General features: G+C 43.4%; 1 protein-coding gene and 1 non-coding gene across 3 annotated transcripts in view; both read right to left on the reverse strand.

Annotated features, from left to right (window-relative positions):
• The window catches only part of LOC126249708 (protein Wnt-16-like), an 879,813-nt gene that overhangs the window by 263,902 nt on the left and 591,271 nt on the right, over positions 1 to 24,640 (reverse strand). The gene's annotated exons all lie outside the window — the stretch shown is intronic.
• On the reverse strand, positions 2,797 to 2,871 carry Trnal-caa (transfer RNA leucine (anticodon CAA)). Its single transcript has one exon. It is a non-coding gene; the product is annotated as a tRNA-Leu (tRNA).

Below are 24,640 nucleotides of genomic sequence, written 5' to 3' on the forward strand. Positions count from 1 at the left end.
AAGATTTAAGTAAAGTAATCCAAAAGAATTTTCAGTCACTTACTGAACGTGTATGGACTACGACAGTTCCCCAACTTTGCAAAGATTCTCTGAGTATGTTATTTTATAAGAAATGAGACAGAAAAGACATAAAAAAGCATGGACCTATCAGCCTCCACCCCATGATGTACAAGATATTTACTAAATTTATTACCAGACAGCAAGAAGTCGCATTGGATTTCTGTCACGCACAAGCAACATGAGGATTTACATGTAAATTAGTACACTAGAGCATCTGCAATTTGGGAACGAAAATTCAGACCAGAACACTGAGAGCTTTTTAAATCATTTTCAACGCGGTCTTCAGTCGCAGCTCTTGAGGAACAAGGCAATCATTCATTCTTTATTGCTATGCTATCTGCATATATGATAAAGAAAAACACCATTATTTTGTACGCAATACTCACGTTTATAATATAGTAAAACAATACTTTGCAATACTTAACATTTCATTTTATTATTGGTGGATCATCAGAATGCGTTTTAGCGGCAGTCTTCTATCACCAGCTGCTTTTATTTTCATGAGGGACATATACACATGTGACTGGGACCTAGCAATAAAAAAGCGTTGTACGGCTTCGTTAATGAGTAACTAATTCTGATGTAGGACTTATATTGGTTGTGTGTTAAAGTCACTGACCAATGTAAAACAAGAGGACAGATGCGGATACTGTTTTATTCTATCCCGTTTATGTATTGAACAGCTTAAAATGACGTACAGGCCCTTGTGAGTCAATTATTTGCGTTAAACTCTAACATAACATATGGATATTGACCATAATTAAGTCCAAACGAAACTGACTGACTGAAATTTTAAATTAACTGGCACTCCGAAGTGTGTTATTTCTCGTTGGTTGCTGTGCCCTGTTCCTCGTTCCATGTCACACATGAAGAAACGGGAATTTCATCCTACTTCAAACAAGAAAGAGCACATAGAAATTTGAGGTTTGAGAAGCATTAACTGGAAAGAGACCTTGTTTTCTCTAAATTAGCGAGAGCATTGAAAATTCCCTACCTTTATTTTGATGTAACCACAAGTTATGCTCATTGGTGCATGTTGTGGTAGGATATATTACACATAATACTGAGTCAGTGACTTACCTCCCGTTGTTGTGAATAATGAGGTGGACGCAAATGTTTTTAAGCCGACGATCCGCACGAGTTGTATCATAATGTAGCGAAAGGGTAAAATAGGGAAATGCGTTTCTGGGAACAAATAAAAACGGAACGTTGTACGTAAAATAGTTGAATGTAATACATGAGTAAAGTTTCAAGTCGTAGAAGTTTCACGACAATACGGAAATTCTCAGGGTACCTACATTAATTCCATTTAGAGAGTCTATGCAGAGAAATAACAAAAGAGAGGGACAAAGTTTTTAGTAAATATCGTCTTCTTAACGTGTTCACGTTTATGGTCAATTTTTCGCAGTTATCGTCGTCACTGGAGGCATGTGTGATTTTCAAAAGATACTGAGATTAAAAAAAAAAATTACGATACAAAACGTTTTTGCTATTAAAATTAGCCACTTACTTTCTTAAAATAATAGAGTTATTCAGTAAGCCAGAGTGTGTCATTTCTATTACTTCTATTTTTTCATTATTTCTATAATACCGTTATTATAAATTTCTTACAGTGAAAGTTCGGTTGAGGCCAAGAGCGATAAAGGATAATAACAAACTGCATGTGGTCAATTGCTTTGTTGAAGGTGTTGTTGAGATACTCTTTTCTATAGACGAATGCTCCTAGTTGCTAATGAGAGAAACTAGCTAGGTTAGGTGATAATCAGGACCAAATGTGGGGCTCAGAAGTTTGGATGAATGAATGTCGGGGGACTAGGGCCTCCCGTCGGGTAGACCGGTCGCCGGGTGCAAGTCTTTCGATTTGACGCCACTTCGGCGACTTGCGCGTCGATGGGGATGAAATGATGATGATTAGGGCAACACAACACCCAGTCCCTGAGCGGAGAAAATCTCCGACCCAGCCGGGAATCGAACCCGGGCACTTAGGATTGACATTCTGTCGCGCTGACCATTCAGTTACCGGGGTCGGATAGAAGGGTGGATGAGCTAAGAGGAAGTGAAAAGGCAAGAGCTGGAATCAAAGTACAGTTGTTTGAATGTGCCTTTATTTTACTAGCTTTGTACATTGTTTTAGCAGTGTTTATTATTAATGTCGATTTTGTATTAGGAATATTTTTCGATCCTACTGTAGCCTTCAAAAACAGATTTTGTGTGTGTGTGCGTGTGCGTGTGTGTGTGTGTGTTTAGTGTTAGCTTGCTTCTTTCGTGGTTTTTTATCGAGAATTTTCATGGCGTTTTCAATGTTTGAGTGTGTGCGACTTTACATTGTAACTCTGTGCAGAAAGTTTTGATCGGCTCGTTTCATTACGTTTATCATGTCGATAAGAACAAATACATATTTAAATTAGGCATTATCAGTTTTCTACAAAGTAAAAGATACTGTAAAAGTGTGTCCTAACGTGCTCTTTCTCTGTTGGTCTGCCCTATGTACAGGTTTTTGCAACTTTAGCAACCGAATTGTATGTTCCTACTTTCATGAATCTGTCTGTGTTTATTTTATTCCTGAGGATGTTTATGCACAGTGCGTTATTTGTTCTGTTAATGACATTGAAACTGTTTTTTAATATGTTTTCCCCTGTGTGAGATAATTTGTGTACATAAGTCTCAGTCTGCTAACTATCCTTTAATCATTTTGCCTGTTACTTATTGTGAAACTTCCTGGCAGATTAAAACTGTGTGCCGGACCGAGACTCGAACTCGGGACCTTTGCCTTTTGCGGGCAAGTGCTCTACCAACTGAGCTACCCAAGCACGACTCACGCCCCGTCCTCACAGCATTACTTCTGACAGTTTTAATCTGCCAGGAAGTTTCATATCAGCGCACACTGCGCTGCAGAGTGAAAATCTCGTTCTGTTACTTATTGTGTTTCTATTTGTCATTTGTGCTTATCAGATTTTTGCTGCAACTGATTTTTAATTACAGTAAAATAAGCAATCACACACACGCACGCACGCACCTACGCGCACACACAAACGGGTGAATCTCCAGTGAATTTTGCACTACAGTGTATAAAAACAGCATTTAAGGGTAGTCCTGAACGTTCTAACACTAAACTATGGTGTAATACTGACTAGTACTTATTACTATAAAATTTTTCTCGTTATCTAGCAAACTAACAATTACGGCAAATTACTTAAAGTAACAACAGATAATGACTGATAAGTACAATAAAAATCAGGTCTCAGGTGCTGCTTTTGGAAATAAAAAGCATCTCTTTCTATGTGCCTGATTTCTTTTTCATTCTCCGTGGGCAAAAAGAGTGCCCAACACATGATTGTAGATGACAGGCAGAGAAGAGCTACCTCAATGAAAAATAAAATAAGTTTTGGAAATCTACTCGTTCATCTAACAAAATACGGGAAAGTCTGCGATCTTCCTGAAATAAGAAATTTCCTTACATGTAATTTGAACTGTACAATATAACTGCGATGTATTGCGACTAGCATAGTAAAGAGTTCCGTGTAGGTCGCTGAGAGGACAAATGTAAGGATGTAGAAGCTTGTATCACTAGCGGTAAGATAGATGCCACCTACAAAAAAATTAAAGAGACCTTTGGAGGAAATAGAACCACCTGTATGAATATCAAGAGCTCAGATGGAAACCAGTCCTATGCAAAGAACAGAAAGCAGAAAGGTGGAAGCAGTATATAGAGGGTCTATATAAGGACGATGTACTTGAGGGCAATATTATGGAAATAGAAGAGGACGTAGATGAATATGAGATGGGAAATAAGATACTGCGTGAAGAATTCGTCAGAGCACTGAAAGACCGAAGTCGAAACAAGGCCCCGGTAGCAGACAAAATTCCGTTAGAACTACAGATAGCCTTGGGAGAGCCAGCCATGACAAAACTGTACCATCTGGTGAGCAAGATGTATGAGACAGGCTAAGGTATAAAGGGTTTACCAATTTAGTATTTGAGGGAAACGTAGAGGGTGAAAATCGTAGAGGGAGGCCAAGAGATGAATAGACTGAGCAGATTCAGAGGGACATAGGTTGCAGTAGTTACTCGGAGATGAAGAAGCTTGCACAGGAAGAATGGCATGGAGAGTTGCATCAAACAAGTCTTTGGACTGAAGACCACAACGACAACAACAACAACAATAGTGTGTATTTATTGATTACAATAACACTGCTCTACATCTAAAATGAGCCGTGCCAATATTTCGTACACTGACATTTAATTCGGCGTTGTTGGGGTTTGAATTACATTGTACATTAATTCTGGCCACTTTTGCTTCGCTAGGGTGATCTGGGGCAATGCTGAAATGAAGTACTTGGCAAGAAACAGCAAAATAGTAGGTTTTATTAACCCCGCACACCTTAACAGTCCTATAATATACTGAAATCCATCCTCAACCCGAAGATTAGTTTGAACAATATAGTGCCTTAATAGGTATGACTCTACTAGAAATGGTATACCATGGCCCTCTTCCGACCTTTGTACTTAATTACTTAAACAGTTGTAGCGCGACCTGCAATTTAACGAGGACTCTGTAGTGTTCTTCAAAGCAGCAAAGCATTGTCAGTGTTGAAGGATTCAATAAATTACATAAAATATCCCAGGACCGATTGAGGATCGATCTTCAGATCACTGGATTTGTAATCTGACATTTATACAATTCGAAAGCTAGCAAGGCCAAGAAGCACGAGCTTCAAAACGTGCTAAGTGCTTTCTTTGCTTTGCTTGACAATGTTCTAAATTAATATTTTTTAAATTTTTATTTCATTCTTCTCCATAATCATCGGCGGTTACAATTCGACGCTCTTCATCCAACCGATTTAATTTTTTCTAAGGAAAGTCCGACGCCAGCCGCACTGGGACATTGCAATAGTTCGATGGTGAAAGCTGAAAATTTCTGCCGAACCGGGACAAGAACCGGGATCTCCTGCTTAAAGCGAGCGGTCACCTTAACCGCCTTTTCCCCATTTTGTTCGTGATTGTTCGTTGAATTTGGTCTGGGTGGACGTCACTTCGCACCCGTTCAAGTGCATCGTTGATTCCTTTAGTCAGTTTTTTTTCTTTTATTACAGAACGCAACTAGTCCCCTGACTGAACACGCTGAGCTACAGTGCCGGCAGCGCCTCGGCCATTCGGAAATGCTTCCCGTCCCTCCCAAATTCTCAACTTGTCAATAGCTAGTAATCTTCACTGTCCATTCAGCTATTTGCTCACAACGAATCCTGTATACCCGCAAGAGACTCGGATCCTGTCGTGCATCTGCAAAGAAGTCATCAAGGCAGTCACGCCTAATATATATACGAGGGTTGTAAGTTAAATAGTGGCAACTATTTTTTCACAACCGATACAAAAGAGTTACATGTTTGCACCTGTTACTGTCTTTCAAAGTAGTCACCAGAGTTGTGCAGAACCCATTTCCAGCTATGTAGAAGGCGTAGTATACCGTTAGCAGAGCCTGTTCAGTTGATGGTGATAATGGAGCGGTCTAAGGTTTTGGTGATTCTCGTGTACGACTGTGATGGTGTTATCCTAACGCATTACGTTCCTCCACGGCAGACCGTCAATGCACAGTATTACTGTTCGTTTTTGCAGCATCACCTGCGACCAGATTTGCGAAAGAAGCGACGAGACTTTCTGCGCAACCCCACCCTCATTTTGCACGACAATGCGCTGGCGCATACAGCGCAAGCTGAGGCTGCTCTGTTCGGTCGATGGAACTGGGGGGCACTGTACCATCCACCATACTCCCCGTGCTTAAGTCCTTGTGACTTTGATTTGATTCCGAAGACAAAGGAACCACTTCGTGGCATTCGCTTCAGAACTGTTCCAGAGATTCGACAGGCAGCAGACTGTTCCATTCGCACCATCAACAGAACAGGTAACGGTATATTACTCCTTCCACGTCGCTGGCAATGGGTTCTACACAATGCTGGTGACTACTTTGAAGAACAGTAACGGGTGAAAACATGTAACTCTTTCGTATCGGTTGTGAATAAATAGTTGCCACTATTTAACTATTTAAGTTCCAACCCTCGTGTATATGGTTCTGAGCACTATGGGACTTAACATCGGAGGTCATCAGTCCCCTAGAACTTAGAACTACTCAAACCTAACTAACCTAAGGACATCACACATATCCATGCCCGAGGCAGGATTTGGACATCCGACCGTAGCGGTCACGCGGTTCCAGACTGAAGCGTCTAGAACTGCTCGGCCACACCAGGCGGCTTTAAGATTTTTGCTGTGTTCTAAATTTAAATTGTTTGCTACGTATGTGTGTGGTGTCTGTCCTGTCACACACACACACACACACACACATTATATATATATATATATATATATATATATATATATATATATATATATAAATTGAAATAAGAACACCGTGAATTCATTGTCCCAGGAAGGGGAAACTTTATTGACACATTCCTGGGGTCAGATACATCACATGATCACACTGACAGAACCACAGGCACATAGACACAGGCAACAGAGCATGCACAATGTCGGCACTAGTACAGTGTATATCCACCTTTCGCAGCAATGCAGGCTGCTATTCTCCCATGGAGACGATCGTAGAGATGCTGGATGTAGTCCTGTGGAACGGCTTGCCATGCCATTTCCACCTGGCGCCTCAGTTGGACCAGCGTTCGTGCCGGACGTGCAGACCGCGTGAGACGACGCTTCATCCAGTCCCAAACATGCTGAATGGGGGACAGATCCGGAGACCTTGCTGGCCAGGGTAGTTGACTTACACCTTCTAGAGCACGTTGGGTGGCACGGGATACATGCGGACGTGCATTGTCCTGTTGGAACAGCAAGTTCCCTTGCCGGTCTAGGAATGGTAGAACGATGGGTTCGATGACGGTTTGGATGTACCGTGCACTATTCAGTGTCCCCTCGACGATCACCAGTGGTGTACGGCCAGTGTAGGAGATCGCTCCCCACACCACGATGCCGGGTGTTGGCCCTGTGTGCCTCGGTCGTATGCAGTCCTGATTGTGGCGCTCACCTGCACGGCGCCAAACACGCATACGACCATCATTGGCACCAAGGCAGAAGCGACTCTCATCGCTGAAGACGACACGTCTCCATTCGTCCCTCCATTCACGCCTGTCGCGACACCACTGGAGGCGGGCTGCACGATGTTGGGGCGTGAGCGGAAGACGGCCTAACGGTGTGCGGGACCGTAGCCCAGCTTCATGGAGACGGTTGCGAATGGTCCTCGCCGATACCCCAGGAGCAACAGTGTCCCTAATTTGCTGGGAAGTGGCGGTGCGGTCCCCTACGGCACTGCGTAGGATCCTACGGTCTTGGCGTGCACCCGTGCGTCGCTGCGGTCCGGTCCCAGGTCGACGGGCACGTGCACCTTCCGCCGACCACTGGCGACAACATCGATGTACTGTGGAGACCTCACGCCCCACGTGTTGAGCAATTCGGCGGTACGTCCACCCGGCCTCCCGCATGCCCACTATACGCCCTCGCTCAAAGTCCGTCAACTGCACATACGGTTCACGTCCACGCTGTCGCGGCATGCTACCAGTGTTAAAGACTACGATGGAGCTCCGTATGCCACGGCAAACTGGCTGACACTGACGGCGGCGGTGCACAAATGCTGTGCAGCTAGCGCCATTCGACGGCCAACACCGCGGTTCCTGGTGTGTCCGCTGTGCCGTACGTGTGATCATTGCTTGTACAGCCCTCTCGCAGTGTCCGGAGCAAGTATGGTGGGTCTGACACACCGGTGTCAATGTGTTCTTTTTTCCATTTCCAGGAGTGTATATATATATACGTGTGTGTGTGTGTGTGTGTGTGTGTGTGTGTGTGTGTGTGTGTCCGACAGAACAGACATCACACACATACGTAGCAAACGATTTAAATTTAGAACACAGTAAAAATCTTAAATGGCACTAAACGTTGAATTTTTTCACAAAAATAGAACTGAGATAGTGAGTTGCTTCGGTTAAAAGATAAGAAGCCGATTTGTTGAGTGTTTAAACTATTTACACAGACTATAATGGAGTGACGAGTTTATGTAGACTGCGAGGGGCAATGGTAAATTGTGGGTCGTTTGGTGGTGTGTAGTATAGGTATTCTCTGGGTGGATGTTTGGTTTAGAGATATGAGAGGATGATGAGGGATAGGTTCCGCAACAAACCCTAGGATGTAGGTGGAGGGCAGTAGGGATGACAGAAGCGCTGACAAGCGGAGGAGTGGTAGGTTGTGCTATATCTGGTAGGACGGGTATATATTTTGGCGGATCTCAAGGTCGGATAAGGTGATGTGATTAACGTCTCGTTAGGGTAGGATGTGGATAGTGTGTAGGTTTAGTTTTGGGGGGATATATGGATACATACGCCTCAGAGAATTATCATCAGATAGCACGGTGGGGGGGGGGGGGGGGGGGGAAGCTGTAGGGTGATCTGCGTCAAGATCGTGGGTGATATAGGATATTCGTAGGTGTTCAATATGGAAGTTGTTGTAGGGGAAGGTAAACGGATACGAAAGGCTAGGTGAAGTGTGTGGCGTTCTAGTATTTGTAGGACTTGATAGGCTTTTTGTGACACAAAAATACATGCTATGTTAGCACATCAGAAGATAGGGCGGATCAAGGATTTATGGGTGTGGAGGACTGTGGAAGAGAGTAGTCCCCCTGTTCGGCCGGTTATTGGTTTTGGTGTTTTGTGGACTTCCTGCTGAATGGTTAGTAGGTGGGCTTTCGATATTAGACAGCGATCAAGCGTTAATCCGAGGTGTTCTACTATGTTAGTTGATTGGATAGGGCAGTCAAAAATGGTAAGGTAGAAGTTAAGTGGCGGAAGCTGCGTGTGAATAGTCCAGTAATTTGTAACTGGATTTTGGAAGGGTTTATTCTGAAGATTCGTTGGTTGCAACAGGAAGTGAATTGGTAGAGTTGAGTATGGAGGGACCGTTGTGGTTTCTAGAGGATATGCTAGAGAGCGGTGTCTTTGGCATACAGGAGGAGACGAACAGGAGGTGGCAGCTTACGCATATTGACTGTGCGTAGGACATACAGGAATGGATAAAAAATGGTTCCATAGGGTACACCTGCGGTGAAATGGAAGATACAGGAGTTGGTGTTGATGGTGACACAGGAAGGGCAACTGGACAGAAAGCATGCGATAAGGCGGACATTGTTAATTGGAAGTACATTATTATTAAGCTTGAAGAGGAGACCAGAATGCTGTACAAGAATATATGTTTTGTCGAGATCAAGGACATACAAAAATGTTAATTTGGGGGGATAGGAAACGGGTAACGTACAAGAGTAGGTCATTCGAAGTTAAGTTGAGGTGGATGCCACAATGGTTGACAGGAACGATTAGGTGTTGGTTTAGATGTTCATGAATACGTTGGAAGAAGGCGGACACGTAGACCTTTCTCTACACCGAGGTGAGGCTGATGGAACGGTAGGAGGAAGTGTTGCTGGCTTGTTTGTTGGGTTTGAGGAAAAGCTGAATTGAAGAGGTTTTCACAGTTCATACAGAAATCTTTGTGGAGGATTACATTGTAACGAATGGCCAGGATTTCTAGGTAGTGCATGGGGCATCCTTTCATATATCTGTAGTTAATACAGTCCTGAGAGGAAACTGTGTTGCGTTTTGTCTGGAGTACTTGTTGAATGTCATATGTTGTAACGGGAGTATTCAGCTTTCGCTGTGATATGTTGTATAGGTACTATAAGCTAGTAGCAAGAGATGGGAGAGAGGTATTGCTGCGTTTATGGAGTGTTGAGAATAAGGAGTAATAGAAGTGGTAGTAATCAGGGGCTGTAAAAGTCTCAGTGGTGAGGATAGTTGGGTTTGGTTGGGATGTAGTGAATTATGTCGTTTGACAAGATGTGTTACAGGTAGGTTGCCCCGTGGTGTGCGTCACTGAGGTGTGGGAGCAATAATTGATGGCTTCGAATTTGAGTATCAATCGATTCTCCGTCGGCAAATCAGTTAGTAAAGGAATAGTGTCGGATGTGCTTGGGATAGACATTACAAATGGGTGCACCAGTGGGGTGTGTTGTGTAGGAGATAGTTCAAAAAATGGCTCTGAGCACTATGGGACTTAATATCTATGGTTATCAGTCCCCTAGAACTTAGAACTACTTAAACCTAACTAACCTAAGGACATCACACAACACCCAGCCATCACGAGGCAGAGAAAATCCCTGACCCCGCCGGGAATCGAACCCGGGAACCCGGGCGTGTAGGAGATAGTGAGTAGGACAGGTAGCTGCTCACTTCCAGCTGGAGCGAGGGGTAACGACGATGTCACCATGTCTGGCGTCAGGAAACCGATGCCACCGGTGAAGTTCTGCACGAGGTTGTCAGTTAATGTTAAGGTAAGTGGTAAGTGGCAATAAAATAGGAGGAAACGGAGGGATTTCAGTGAATGAGAAAATCTTAAGGTATGGGATGGTGGGGTCGGGTACAAGGCTAGTTTGGAAAGTTCACGGAACCATCACCAGATGTCAGTGCTAGTGCAACGATGTTCATGTGTAATAAAGCGTCATATAAGTAAACACGTGAAGTTCAGTGCTCTGGGTACAGATCTGTGGTGTGGGCGTCTCGCTGTTGTTGTTACCGTCTAGTGATTTGTCAAGATGGAAAATATCGAAATTCGAAAAGCGGTTAAGTACTTCGTACAAAAAGGTATGAAAGCAAAGAAAGCCGATTTTGACAACACACTCGGGGACTCCGCTCCTTCGTACTCAACTGTTGACAGAGGGCAAACGAGTTATAAATTTGATTGGATCAGCTTAGACCCATGTAGTGGTTAGCCAAGATATGCCGCTACCCCATAAATTGTTGGAAAAGTTCATAAAATTGTCATGGGGGATCGCAGATTGAAAGTATGAAAAATTACTGACGTAGGGATGCCATTTGAAGAGTCATACCACATTTTAAAAGAGGAATTTGGTATGAGAAAATAATCTATCAGATGTGTTCCGCGGGGCCCTTAACGCAGGATCAGAAACGCATCGGAATGGAAATGTCCGAGCAATGCTTGACACGTTTTACTGCAACGAACAAGATATTTTGCGTTGGCCTGTGCCTGGAGATGGAACTTGGGTCTACTGCTATATTCCAGAGACGAAAAAACAGTAAACACAATGGAAACATTTTGATTCACCACCACCAAAGGAAGCAAGAGCCATATGGTCGGCCAGAGAGGACATGAAATCAGTTTTCTGTGATGGGAAAGGAATCTTCCCACTGGTCACGCGCCCAGGTTCCCGGGTTCGATTCCCGGCGGGGTCAGGGATTTTCTCTGCCTCGTGATGACTGGGTGTTGTGTGATGTCCTTAGGTTAGTTAGGTTTAAGTAGTTGTAAGTTCTAGGGGACTGATGACCATAGATGTTAAGTCCCATAGTGCTCAGAGCCATTTGAACCATTTTGAACCCACTGGTCAGGAAATTACGAGATAATGATATCTTGGACTAACCAAAGTAACAGATATGCGAAAGACTCCAGGTCTGGTAAGGAAGAAAGTCACGTTTAATCAAGACAGTGTACTCCCACACACAAGTGTCGTTGGCATGGCAAAAATACATGAACTAAGATACGAACTGTTGCTACATCCTCCCGCCTGATTTGGCTCGAACAGACTTCCATTTCTTCCCGGAGCTCAAAAGGTTCCTCGGCGGACGGTGATTCTCGTCAAAAGAAGAACTAACGGCCGAAGTTGACGGGTATTTTGCAGGCTTGGAGGAATCTATTTTTCGAGATGGGATCATGGCACTGGAACATCGCTATTTTTCTAATGAAACTATAACCGTTTTTCTGTGGCATCTAAAAGAAGCTTCAATTTCAACGACATAACATGTATCGGACTTCAACAAATAATATCAAGATAACAGCGCCACAAACCGCTGTTACGCCGTAGGGAGAAGAGGGACCACAAACTTCTGCCATATTACACCAAATGTAAACAAACACGTAACTCAGGTGTGGTTCTTGAGTTTACCTGTATGCTTACAGCCCCTCAGCCTGAGTTCTGCTGTTGCAGCAATCAGATAACTTGCTTGAGGAGGTATTGAGTCATTCACAATGTATACGACAATTGAAAAAATCGGTGTCGTTTATGGCGAATGTCAAAAAGCTATTACAGCAGCGGTGCGGTTGTATGCTGAAGAGTATCCAGATCGTGCCAAGCACTGAAGATCGGTCTTTGCCAACATTATAAAAATTTTCTTGGAACTGGAAGTGTGGAGAATAAAATACGCCAAAGAAAACGAAGAGCAACTGATGAAAGAAGTGAAACTATGGTCTTAGCAGCAGTAACTTACAACGCAAATGTCACTAAGAGGCATTTCAGAAGTTCGAGAGCGATCAACAGAAAGACTGTTCTGCTAACACTACATTCCATCGAATTTCATCCTCTCCACATTTTTTTGCATCTGCAGTTTCAGGAAAATGACTTCCAAAATTGGTTACAATTATCCGAATGTTATTTATGAAAAGTACAAAATTAGGTGAGAGATCTATAAAAAACTTGTTTAATGGAAAAGCATCTTTTACAAACCGTGTGCAAGTCAATCTTCGCAATATGTACTAATCTTTAGCTGAAAATCCACGCTGACTCAAAGTATTGGGTCTCGCGGGAGGCGTGCGCTAGATAGTCGTTCTATCCTCTGTGCCCTCGGTGGCTCATATGGATAGAGCGTCTGCCATGTAAGCAGGAGATCTCGGGTCCCCGTAGATATATATCAACACCCCTTATCAGCTGAAGGTATTAATATAATTCTAATTGCATAATGATCAAAGTTCTGAGTGTGTATTAATAATTTCTTGTACATCCGCGGACAGCAAGTCACACTGGAATGAACAACCTGAACACCATCGTTCAGCACCATGGGGATTCAAATAGTTTGTAAAAGGCACCAGAAACCTTTAAAAAATACTACCCATCGCGAAAAACACATACATGGAATTACGAAGGTCTGAGACTGATGACTGAAAAAACATCATCAAGAGAAAAGATGTAAATGCACGCTCCAGACTATAAAGAGTACAACTAACGTTAGAAGGGAAATCAGTATGCAAAATTGTGTCCACATAGCTTATAATGGTGACTCTGAGCACTATGGGACTTAACTGCTGAGGTCATCAGTCCCCTAGAAGTTAGAACTACTTAAACCTAACTAAGGACATCACACATATCCATGCCCGAGGCAGGATTCGAAACTGCGATCGTTGCGGTCGCGCGGTTGCAGACTGTAGCGCCTAGAACCGTTCGGCCACTCCGGCCGGCCATAGCTTATAGCATAAAGTAACATTAGGATAGACTTGTTTAAACGGCGTCTTTCGACAACTGTCCCCCGCCGGAGGCTCGAGTCCTCCCTCGGGCATGGGTGTGTGTGTTGTCTTTAGCGTAAGTTAGATTAAGTAGTGTGTAAGCTTAGGTACCGATGAGCTCAGCAGTTTGGTCCCGTAGGACTTACCACAAATTTCCAATTTTCATAACTGTAACAAAATCTATTGAAACACTATCCGGATTCCACAACAATGCCTCAAATGCATGCAAATAATACGCATAATAACATATTAGTATACCAACACGTAAAGAAGACGAAGATGATGAATGGCATAAAGAAGTCAGAGGCTTTTATGCAAGGGCAGGATGAACAGAAGACGATTAGGATTTCACGCAACAGTAAATTCTTGAAATATTAGAACGCATGAAACCCAATAAAGTAGTCTTTAAAATCTTAGATTATTAAAGATATAATATTGCAATTTAATGGAGCATTCTAAATAAATAATAAATAAATAAAAATAAAGTCATCGTCCCCGATGGTACGTTGAAATGCTAATATTTCTACTTCATTTTCTCAGCGCGTAGTACACCACCGAAAACCTCCATAATTTGAGTTTTGTGCCAACTGCTGCAATTCCTTTAGATTTCAATGCTTCGTAAATTCCTCCATCACCAGTTTTCCCGTATGGCTTACACTGACCTTCAGACATTTACAGGTGCATAAAGTAATCTTACCAGCACAACGTATGCAGTAACGTTGTGAATGACACAGAATGATATCTAAGTACTGAATTAATCTTTCGAATCTTCCAACCAGTATCGGTTTTATTGATCTCGACTCCTTGTTGCAATTTTCAGTAACAAGGATTATTTCTAATATTTACGACGTTCCTTAGCGTCCGGTGATCAAGCTTCCGGACTATGTTACCCATTCGGAAATCATTCTTCGAGGAACGGTTTATGATCCCTGGAACTTTGATAAAAACCACAAATACTACTAGAAAATAGGTAAGAAAGAAAATTTAGAGCGCAGCATCCAGTTAATCGTTGAGAACATTAGAGACTGCACTAGTTCAGTTCGATAAGCATATGGCAGAGGTAGAAGGGGAGATCGAATCGAATTTTAACTCAGCATCTTCTGAATGTGATACCAATCTCTTAAACACATCGTGAAAAATAAGAAATAAACTAGATTACCCTGGTGTTATTAATACTATCTTCGATTGAATGCAAGCATGATCACTAGCGTATTGTGCTGTGTTCCAGGAGAGGGCTCGTTGCTGTTGTTGGTGAGTCGCGAAACGTTCTCTGAGCGCCAGATTTCAATCGAATCCAGCTTAAATGCCAGTCCGCGACAATTATCGCCTGAGGATCGCAAGAGCCCTTGCACGCCTCGCCCAACTGATTGCCTATCTCGACTTTCTCACTTGCGGTAAATGAATTATCTCTCGCCAGCAACTGACAGTAATTTTAGTTTTATTCACTTCCTAACCTATCGTTCAGTCCTCTCCAGGTCTCTTCTGTGAGCCGAGTCCAGCGGACTTGAGTACGTACTACTTCGTGGCTGCGCCATTCCTTATCATAATTTACAAGCGGTAATTATTTTCGTGCAGAACGAGATACACTGTGATTCATGAGGCCGCAGTCTAACTTGCGCTGCAAGATTCGTTTTATATCTCACTCTGTATGAAAAAAAGGATGAACATAAACTGTAAACAGGAACAGGAAAAGTACAGCACGTAGAATTTCAGTGACCAACTTCGTCACCGTAAAGTCATTTTGTTATTTATTGGAGTATAATTTAGGTTGCTCAGATAAGAATTTTAGTGTTTGATAATGAAATCTTATCAGAGGTCGTAGTACTAAAGCAGAATAAATGTTGTGGAAGCTACCATAAAAACCGTGGATCAGCTACGCAATAACGCACGCTAGTAACACTGCAGGGAAAGTCAACTATCAACCTTTGTGTGTAAGCAAGTAACCATTCCCTTAGCGAGAGAGTCGGCGCTACTTCGTTATGGAACAGACGTCATCTTTTGGTGTTAATACCTACGAATGCTTGTAAAAATTTTAGTTTGTAATTCATACGATAAAATGGCGATTAGTATCAGGTGCCATATGCCCTTCTGGTATTTATTTGTCTGCTTTAAATATGAACTCCACGTAAATCTCATAATTCATTCGCAATGTTTGCTAGCGACAGGAGCAGAACGAATAAATTACCACCAATGACTCGCAACGGCTTCCACAAATTAGTAAAAAATTATGAAACAAGAAAATTACGAAGTTATTAATATGAAATTCTTCATTTGTGTGGCCATACTGTCCGTAGTTGATTTACAATTCTTGAGATTATGAAGATTGAGCGTTTTTTGCCAAACCAATATAGTGCAAGAATTCCGCAAGGAAAGCAGGCACTCAAGTGTTGATGGTGGACAACAGCATATCTAAGAATACGTGGCAATTGCAGCTGCGAACGTGGGAGAACATGTTGCGGATAGCCACCTTGGTTGAATGGTGTAGAGGAATCGTTTATTTGGTGGACTGTGATACATGGCATACTCTGGATGTAAGTAAATCAGTCAGTGTGGTCATGTGCTTGAAACTCTCGTCATTCTGTAGCTCAGATACTTGTGTAATAACTTGCGACAACCGTTTCGTAAAACACAATAACGGGAAAGAGCTAAGTCACTCTCGATACCGTCAACTGAATAATATGTCCCGCCATCCCCCGAGGGCATGTCTACATGTATATTCGACTAAGGATTAATAGTTCCATTTGCCGAGAAGTCGAAATACAATATCATCGAGTAAATGTTCGTGAAAGGTTTGTCTTCGGACAACGAAGTGTCTAATTGTCGAAAGGTGTACATGTTTTGCTACACGGATGAAATCCATGACACTTAAGAACGCCGTTTTGGTTGTGTGTGACGTGATGATTTCATTGTACAACACAACTATCACACTGCGCTCCTCTCGTAGACAAGAAACAATACTTCAGACTTCAAATTGTTCTGCTGTCAGTGTTCGTAGTCATCACTTTATTGACCGAACTGACACTTGTAAGCGAATGATCAAATATTATCTATATTCGAGCATAAATTCTTTGTCTAGAGTTGTATTCTCATGTTTTACATGCCCACCTCATGTATCGTGCACTTCAGCTATTCTTTGTCACATCCACAGAATAAATCTCGAATTATCGTCATTTCAATAATTTTGCGTTGATATATGTGGTACCTTGTGCCATGCAGAATCGTGGATTTGTATCACTGTCCCCTATTGGCTTTGCAAAATACATTTGGCGGCCGCAGTCGCAAGGGGAACTCCTCATCGCACCCCCCTCATATTTAATGGTAAGATGGCCCAGCAGGTAGTCCGACAAAAACTGAAAACAGATCAAGCACGAAAACAGGAAGAAGGTGTACTGAACTACGAAAGGGAAGCAAATTAGAAACACTGAACGGTCCAAGCTCAAGATGTGCGACATCGACCGAATGTGCTTTGCCACGGCGTCGAGGTTATATGGTTACGGTGTTGGAGTTCGAAAGGGGAGATCCGTGTTCAAACCTCCCTAGCGCCTCTTCTTTTCTCACAGAATCGTGAACTGTCCCTCCGGTCATTGATGTGTCTTTTCGCTGAATTCAGATTTGTGTCTGTGTAGTGGTGTAACGTCCGTTTGCAACAGCGAGGCGTAACGAAGGGACATCCAGACGTACGTACCCCCTACTTGTTCCACACAAGTACTACGTGTTATTACTCTTGCGTTCCGTTTTGGAAGTTTTGCCTCTTGAATTCCATTGTTGTAACATAGTTCACACAAGTTTATTTGTTGTTTCCATTTCTGGGAGAGGTCTACACGGCATCTCGCCTGCTCTCAGTATTCATCACATTTACTTGCGACGGTACTACACTGAAGAGCCAACGAAACTGGTACACCTGCCTAATAACATGTAGGGCCCCCGTGAGCACGTTGAAGTGCCGCAACACGACATGGCATTGACTCGACTAATGTCTGAAGTAGTGCTGGAGGGAACTGACACCGTGAATCCTGCAGGGTTGTCCACAAATCCGTAAGAATACGGGATGGGGATGGGGGTGTAGAACTCTTCTGAACAGCGCGTTGCAAGGCTTCCAAAGATATGCTCAATAATGTTCATGTCTGGGGAGTTTGGTGGCCAGCGGAAGTGTTTAAACTAAGAAGAGTGCTCCTGGAGCCACTCTGTAGCAACTCTGGATGTGTGGGGTGTCACATTGTTCTGCTGGAATTGCCCAAGTCCGTCGGAATGCACGATGTACGTGAACGGATGCAGGTGATCAGACAGGATGATACATACGTGTCACCTGTCAGAGTGGTATCTAGACGTATCAGAGATCCCATATCACTCCAACTGCACACGCTCCACACCTCTACAGAGCCACCACCGGCTTGAACAGTTCTCAGCTGACATGCAAGGTCCATGGATTCATGAGGTTCTATCCATACTCGTACACGTCCATCCACTCGATACAATTTGAATCGAGACTCGTCCGACAAGGCAACATGTTTGCAGTCATCAACAACCCAATGTCGGTGTTGACGGGCCCAGGCCAGTTGTAACGTCTCGTGTAGTGCAGTCATCAAGGGTACACGTGTGGGCTTTCGGCTCTGAAATCCCATACCAATGATGTTTCGTTGAATGGGTCGCACTCTGACACTTGTTGATGACCCAGGTCCGCAGCTCGTGGTCGTGCGGTAGCGTTCTCGCTTCCCGCGCGCGGGTTCCCGGGTTCGATTCCCGGCGGGGTCAGGGATTTTCTCTGCCTCGTGATGACTGGGTGTTGTGTGATGTCCTGAGTTAGTTAGGTTTAAGTAGTTCTAAATTCTAGGGGACTGATGACCATAGATGTTAAGTTCCATAGTGCTCAGAGCCATTTGCACCATTTGATGACCCAGTACTGAAATCTGCAACAATTTTCGGAAGGGTTGAACTTCTGTCACGTTGAAAACTTCTCTTCAATCGTTGTTGGTCCCGTTCTTGCAGGATCTTTTTCCGGCCGCAGGGATATCGGAGATTTGATGTTTTGTTGTATTCCTGAAATTCACGCTACACTCGTGAAATGGTCATACGGGAAAATCCCCACTTCATCGCTACCTCGTGCGCCGACTATAACACTATTGAAATCTTGACAACCTACCGATCTAACAACTGCGCCACACACGTGTCGTGATTATAGGCGTTGTCAACCGCAGTGCCGTCTTCTGCCTTTTACATATCGCTGTATCTGAATACGCAAACCTGCAGCAGTTTCTTTGGTGCTTCAGTGTATTTTCTTACCACATGACTAATGTTCTATAACCAATGTATAGTACGACAATTTTCAAGACTACAGAATGAGAACAGACACGTCGATGACCGGACAGACAATCCATAAATTTGTGAAAAAAAGAAAGAACTTTGAGCACGAGCGAGATTCGAACCCGTATCTCCCGTCTGGCAGTCCAACAATGTGACCACACAACGACAACGACGAGGCGCTTTTAATTTGCTCGATCTTGCACGTCTTAAGCTTTGATCGTTCAGTGTTTCTGTTTTGCTTTTTTCTTCACAGTTCAGTACATCGTCTTCGTGTTTTTTTGTTTTATCTGGGTTCACATTTGACGGGCAACCCACTGGGCCGTTTTGTCACTAAATCAGAGGGGGTGCGATGGAGAGTTCGCCTTGTTAGAAGACACGATATACAGGGTGAGTCTTACTAACTTTTAAAAATGCTGGAAGCGACGTAGGTGATGCTCAGACAAGTACTTTAATATATAAGACAAATAAAGCCACAAATGTCGGAAAATACCCCAGATGTGTATGACATATGTTGAACATGTGACGTCACCACATAACGTACTTCGCCACACGTGCAGCAGTTGGACTTGTCGATCCTACTCTCACTAGTAGGGGGCAGTGCTACACATCACTTCGCTAGGTTACACCGTTATCGTAAATGTAAACTGCCACTGTAGTCTTGTATTAACACTACCACGAGCACTACGATATCACATAGGATAATGCAGCAACGAAACAGAGTACCCTAGCGGAGCGGTGTGTAACACTGCCCTCTACCGGCGAGGGAGGGATCGACAGGCCCAACCGACGCATGTGCGATGAGGTACATCTGGTGACGTCACACGTTCAACATTTGTCGTACACAACCGGGGTATTTTGGGGGTATTTCCTGATATTTGCGGTCCGATGTGTCTTATACGGGGTATTCGGAAATTCCTGTTATAAAACTCTAGGACTTGTAGAGGGAAGTGAGTACATAATATTCTGAATAAGTATCCATGTCCGGCAAAGGCATCCAAGGACGCTACGAAGCGTCAAAGTTATAGGCGCCGACGTCTGTAAATGTACGTATATACAGGGTGATTCCGTGATAATGTTACAAAATTTCATGAATGATGGAAAAGGATACATGAACGAATTTGAGGTATGGTCCCTGAACGGGAAACTAACGAGTCGAAAGTTATAAGTGAAAACCGTTCTGATACCTCTAATAGTGGAATGCATGTACTGGTACTGTTTTGCTAATATTTTAGGGCACGCAACTTTCAGAGGTGGTAATACGGACCAAAACAAGAAAAAATGTCTAGTAAACATGGGCTCTAAAATGTATATCTTGAGAGCTATGAACACTTTTTCAGTAGAGAAGATGTGTTTCACAGTAGTGAAGATGAACAAGTGCTCATACCTCCTCAGGAATGCATTATAGAGTCCATGTTTACTGGACATTTTGTTTTGGTCCATACTACCACCTCTGAATGTGGTATACCTCACACTCGTGGCAATAACAGCACCGGTATATGTAGTCCACCGTCAGAGGTATCAGAATGGTTTTCGCTTGTCCATTTGGACTCGTTCATTTCCGAACTACGGACCCTTATCTCAAATTGATACATTTATCCGTCTCCATCTTCCCAGATCGTGTCGGCGCCTATACCTTTGGCGCTCTGTAGCGTCGTTGGATGACGTTTCCGGACATTAATTCCTGTTCAAAATATTATGTACTCACTCCCTTGTACAAGTCCTAGAAGTTAGTAACGGGAATTTCAGAACATCCTACATTAAATTACTGGTCTCGGAATCATCTGCTTCTGTATCGCTTCGGTTTTTTTATATTCCTGGGTACATTACGTGTTCCCACCTGTCGCTATATCAGGGTACGTTCAGCATAGTCGAATATGAATGTTTGGTGGTCCAGGTGGGGAAGCAATGTTGCATGGGCTTACTGATCTCCCAGTCTTTATCACTCACCGGTCAACGTTATTGTGACAACGAACTACTTCCACATGTGCATCTTAACAGAGGTGCATTCAGCGCTGACTTCATTTTTATTAATGACAATATGCGACGGCATCGGAATGCGCATGTGGAGGAGCCCTTGGAATGACAGGATTTTCTGCTAATGGACTGGCCTTCCGTTTCATCGACGTAAATCCCATTGAACACGTGTGAGATTCGTTGGGGAGATGTAATGCAGCACGTCCACATCCACCAACGGCCCTTCAGCAGTTGTCAGCCGTACTGGTAGAGGAATGGGACGCTCTACCGTAATAACTCTTTATCGATTTTAGGCCCAGAATGGGAGCTCGTTGTAAAGCAAGCGTTGCCTTTCGTGGAGGTCCCACACCCTATTAAGAACCATTTACCGCCTTTTGTAATGTCCAGGCCGGCCGGAGTGGCCGTGCGGTTCTAGGTGCTACAGTCTGGAGCCGCGTGACAGCTACGGTCGCAGGTTCGAATCCTGCCTCGGGCATGGACGTGTGTGATGTCCTTAGGTTGGTTAGGTTTAGGTAGTTCTAAATTCTAGGGGACTGATGACCACAGCAGTTAAGTCCAATAGTGCTCAGAGCCATTTTTGTAATGTCCAGGAGAACAGCACGTCTCCGTGATTTAAGTGTAGTTTTGTCTGAAAAAAAATTGGTCATTTCAGTTTGTCTCATTGTGTATTTCTTTCTGTTACCTTCTGTACTATACTATAGCAGTTCTTACCATGTATGGTCCAAGTCTCATCGAGTTATGTTGCTTGACAGTGACACATCATGCAAAGGTTGCTTTCATCCTTAAATTTTGAACACCACTGTACTTTGTGTAGTCACTAGTGCTCAAGAAGTCTGCAACCTATAGAGAAAGTGCTTTGTTTCAGAAAAGCAAGGGCTTTAGATTGAATTTTGCTGTTGGTACTATTTTCTTTCATTCCTACGCAACTCTAGCAACAGGTTTATTTTGGCTATGCAAATTATCAATATTTAATGTTTAATTTATATTTTAATAATCTTTATTATGAAAAAGGAGATAAACATTTTTGTAAACAGATTGGAATTAGAAATAACATGGATACATGGGAACTTTAAATCAAATCAGTAGAGTAATTTTATTTATGTTATTGTGTCTACATTTGTGACAAGTACAGCGTGTAACATACGGAGCATTACAAGAGTCAGGATCGCACTGGTCGTAGAAACATGGGAAATAATAATTATTGAAACATACAGCACATGTAAGAGAAGTCGAATTGTTGCATGAACTTGGTTTTTCACAAAGAGTCTATTCCAGAACAAACTTTGTTTACATTTATAAACGGTTCTTAGTGCTCATATAATTTCGTGGCGTACCACGCATATCAAAACATAACTGTCAGTGTACAACTGACTGAATTCTTATAGAATCTTCTCTAGCAGCTATCCGTCTATTCCGTTCGATGATGTACTTGCAATTTTGAGTCGTTGTATAAGGTTCTTCAACAGTCTGTAACAATAAACGTCGCCAGGCTGCACCAGTTGAACATATTTTGGAGTAATTGAATTAACACTGAACGTTGGCAAACTCTCTCTTTCTCGAAAAGTTTCGTCGTACAAACCCTCGTTCATTTGTCCTCTCGATGAATCGAGGAGCAGATTTGGAAGTTCGTGAAAATTTGTGGTGAGTTCCTATGGGACCAAACTGCTGAGGTCATCGGTCCCAAGGCTTACGCACTACTGAATCAAACTTAAATTAACTGACGATAAGGACAACACACACACCTATGCCGGTGGGAGAACTCGAACCTCCGACGGCGGCTGCGCGGAGTGGCCGCGTGGTTAGATTGCGCGGGCCCTCCCGCCGGAGGTTCGAGTCCTCGCTCGGGCATGTGTGTGTGTGTGTGTGTGTGTGTGTGTGTGTGTGTGTGTGTGTGTGTGTGTGTGTGTGTGTGTGTGTGTGTGTTGTCCTTAGTATAAGTTAGCTTAAGCAGTGTGTAAGTCTATGGACGGATGTCCTCAGCTGTTTGGTCCCGTAGGAGTTCAAACACACACACACACACACACACACACACACACACACACACACACACACACACACACACACCTCCCACAGGGGTAGCCGCGCGAACTGTGGCAAGGCGCCCTAGACCGCACGACTACCCCGCAAGGCGAGGAGCTAGTGAAATTGTTCTTCTCTCATGTATGATTTTACGATATAAATTCCTGCCTTATGCTGTTATGAGTTTGCCTTACTCTGAATATGTTATCATAACGTTTTTGCATTTGCGTGCGTACTCATAAACTTATTTTCTTTATCCCTGATCTACGGTCTCTTTCGAGATTGTTTTCTGGATAAAGAGTATGAAAATAATAAAGGAACCATAAAATATTGTTAGTGCAGTCACCATAAATTCGCTCGTAGGATTACTTGTCCCCGTTGATATATATCAACGCCCGTCAGCAGCTGAAGGTATTAATATAATTCTAATTTCGTTCTAGACGGTTGCAGGTCCGAAAGAACAGACACCCTATCCATAAAGTACATATATAGTTCTGGCAACACCGGCCATAACCTTCTTCTTCTGTGCGGATGCACACATATTCCCCGAACCCTTACGGGACATGGTAAGGAATGTGTTCCACGAGTAATGAGTGTCTTGGGGTGGGACACTACGAATGTAGTGTGTAGACATACAAGGTGAGAATGTGGGTCTCGCGGGAGGCGTGCGCGAGATAGTCCCTGCAGTCGCGCTATCGTCTGTGCCCTCGGTGGCTCAGCTGGATAGAGCGTCTCCCATGCATGCAGGAGATCCTGGGTTCGAGACTCGGTCAGGGCACACATTTTCACCTGTCCCCGTTGATATATATATATAAACGCACGTTAGCAGCTGAAGGTATTAATATAATTCTAATACAGCTTAATAATGTTTTCCATTACCCTTGCCGAACACGGTAGTTAAGTGATAGATTGATACAAATGGGTTTAACACATCTTGTTCCCTATTTGTGAATAGGGTTGATACGACATGTTTTCAGCGAGTCGATTTGGATCTTTTGTGTCCATACACTATTGTAAATTAGGAGCAGTATTAGTTTGCCTTTGAGTGGGATGTGTCGCAGCATTGGTTAGTCGTTGTAATCTGGGCCAGGTGCAGTACCCTTCCCTTTGGAGAGCGCAGTGTACCGTTCTTCCAGAGAAAAGGGTTATGGAATTACAGTGTTGTACTCTTCGTATTCCGCCTCATCTTCCTTGTCCATTACGAGAGGTGGATCTATCTTACACAAGAACGAATCTAAAGGTTCTTCGGATGGTGGTGGGGTGTGCATGGCCATTGTCAGACAGTTTTTATATTCCTTTTTACATTCCAAGTTCTAATTAGTTGCGTTTCTTTGCAGACCGCACTGCAGAAACTTTGCAAAGATTTTCTGTTTTTGTACTTGAAAATTTTTTTGGCTGCAACTTGTGCTTTCTTAAAGGCAATAAAGTTTGTGTCATTAGAGAGGTTTTTACAGTGTCTTAATGCCTCCCTGCGTTCCTTGAAGACTGCATCTCATTTTGAAGTCCACCAACAAGGTGGTAGCCTATGAGGAAGCCGCTTATGTCTTCCTGCTTCACTGATAAACGATGCCAAGGTCACATATTCTCCTTCCGGGTCCCCAGTTTCGACGTTCGATTCCAGTTTTTCTTCCAATCGTGTTTCGTATAGGTTCCAGATGGCTTTGTTTGTGTTCCAGATCCAGCTGTTTGCGTGTTTGGCAGTCTCCGTAGGTTGATCGTTTATTATACGAGGGGCGTTCAGAAAGTAAGCTCCGATCGGTCGCGAAATGGAAACGACTACGAAAATCCGATAAAGCTTTGCACAGATGTGTTGGGTAGTGTCTCTAGTATAACCCCAGTTAGCATGACGTCGCTCTTCTCATTTCTGAGCTCGCAGTGAGTGCGTAAAGATGTCTAGAAAGTAGTGTCTGCCGCCAAGTACGAGGGCCTGGTGAGAAATTTCGCCTGAAGCTAT

This window comes from Schistocerca nitens, chromosome 3, assembly GCF_023898315.1.
Source record: "Schistocerca nitens isolate TAMUIC-IGC-003100 chromosome 3, iqSchNite1.1, whole genome shotgun sequence".
Lineage (NCBI taxonomy): Eukaryota > Metazoa > Arthropoda > Insecta > Orthoptera > Acrididae > Schistocerca > Schistocerca nitens.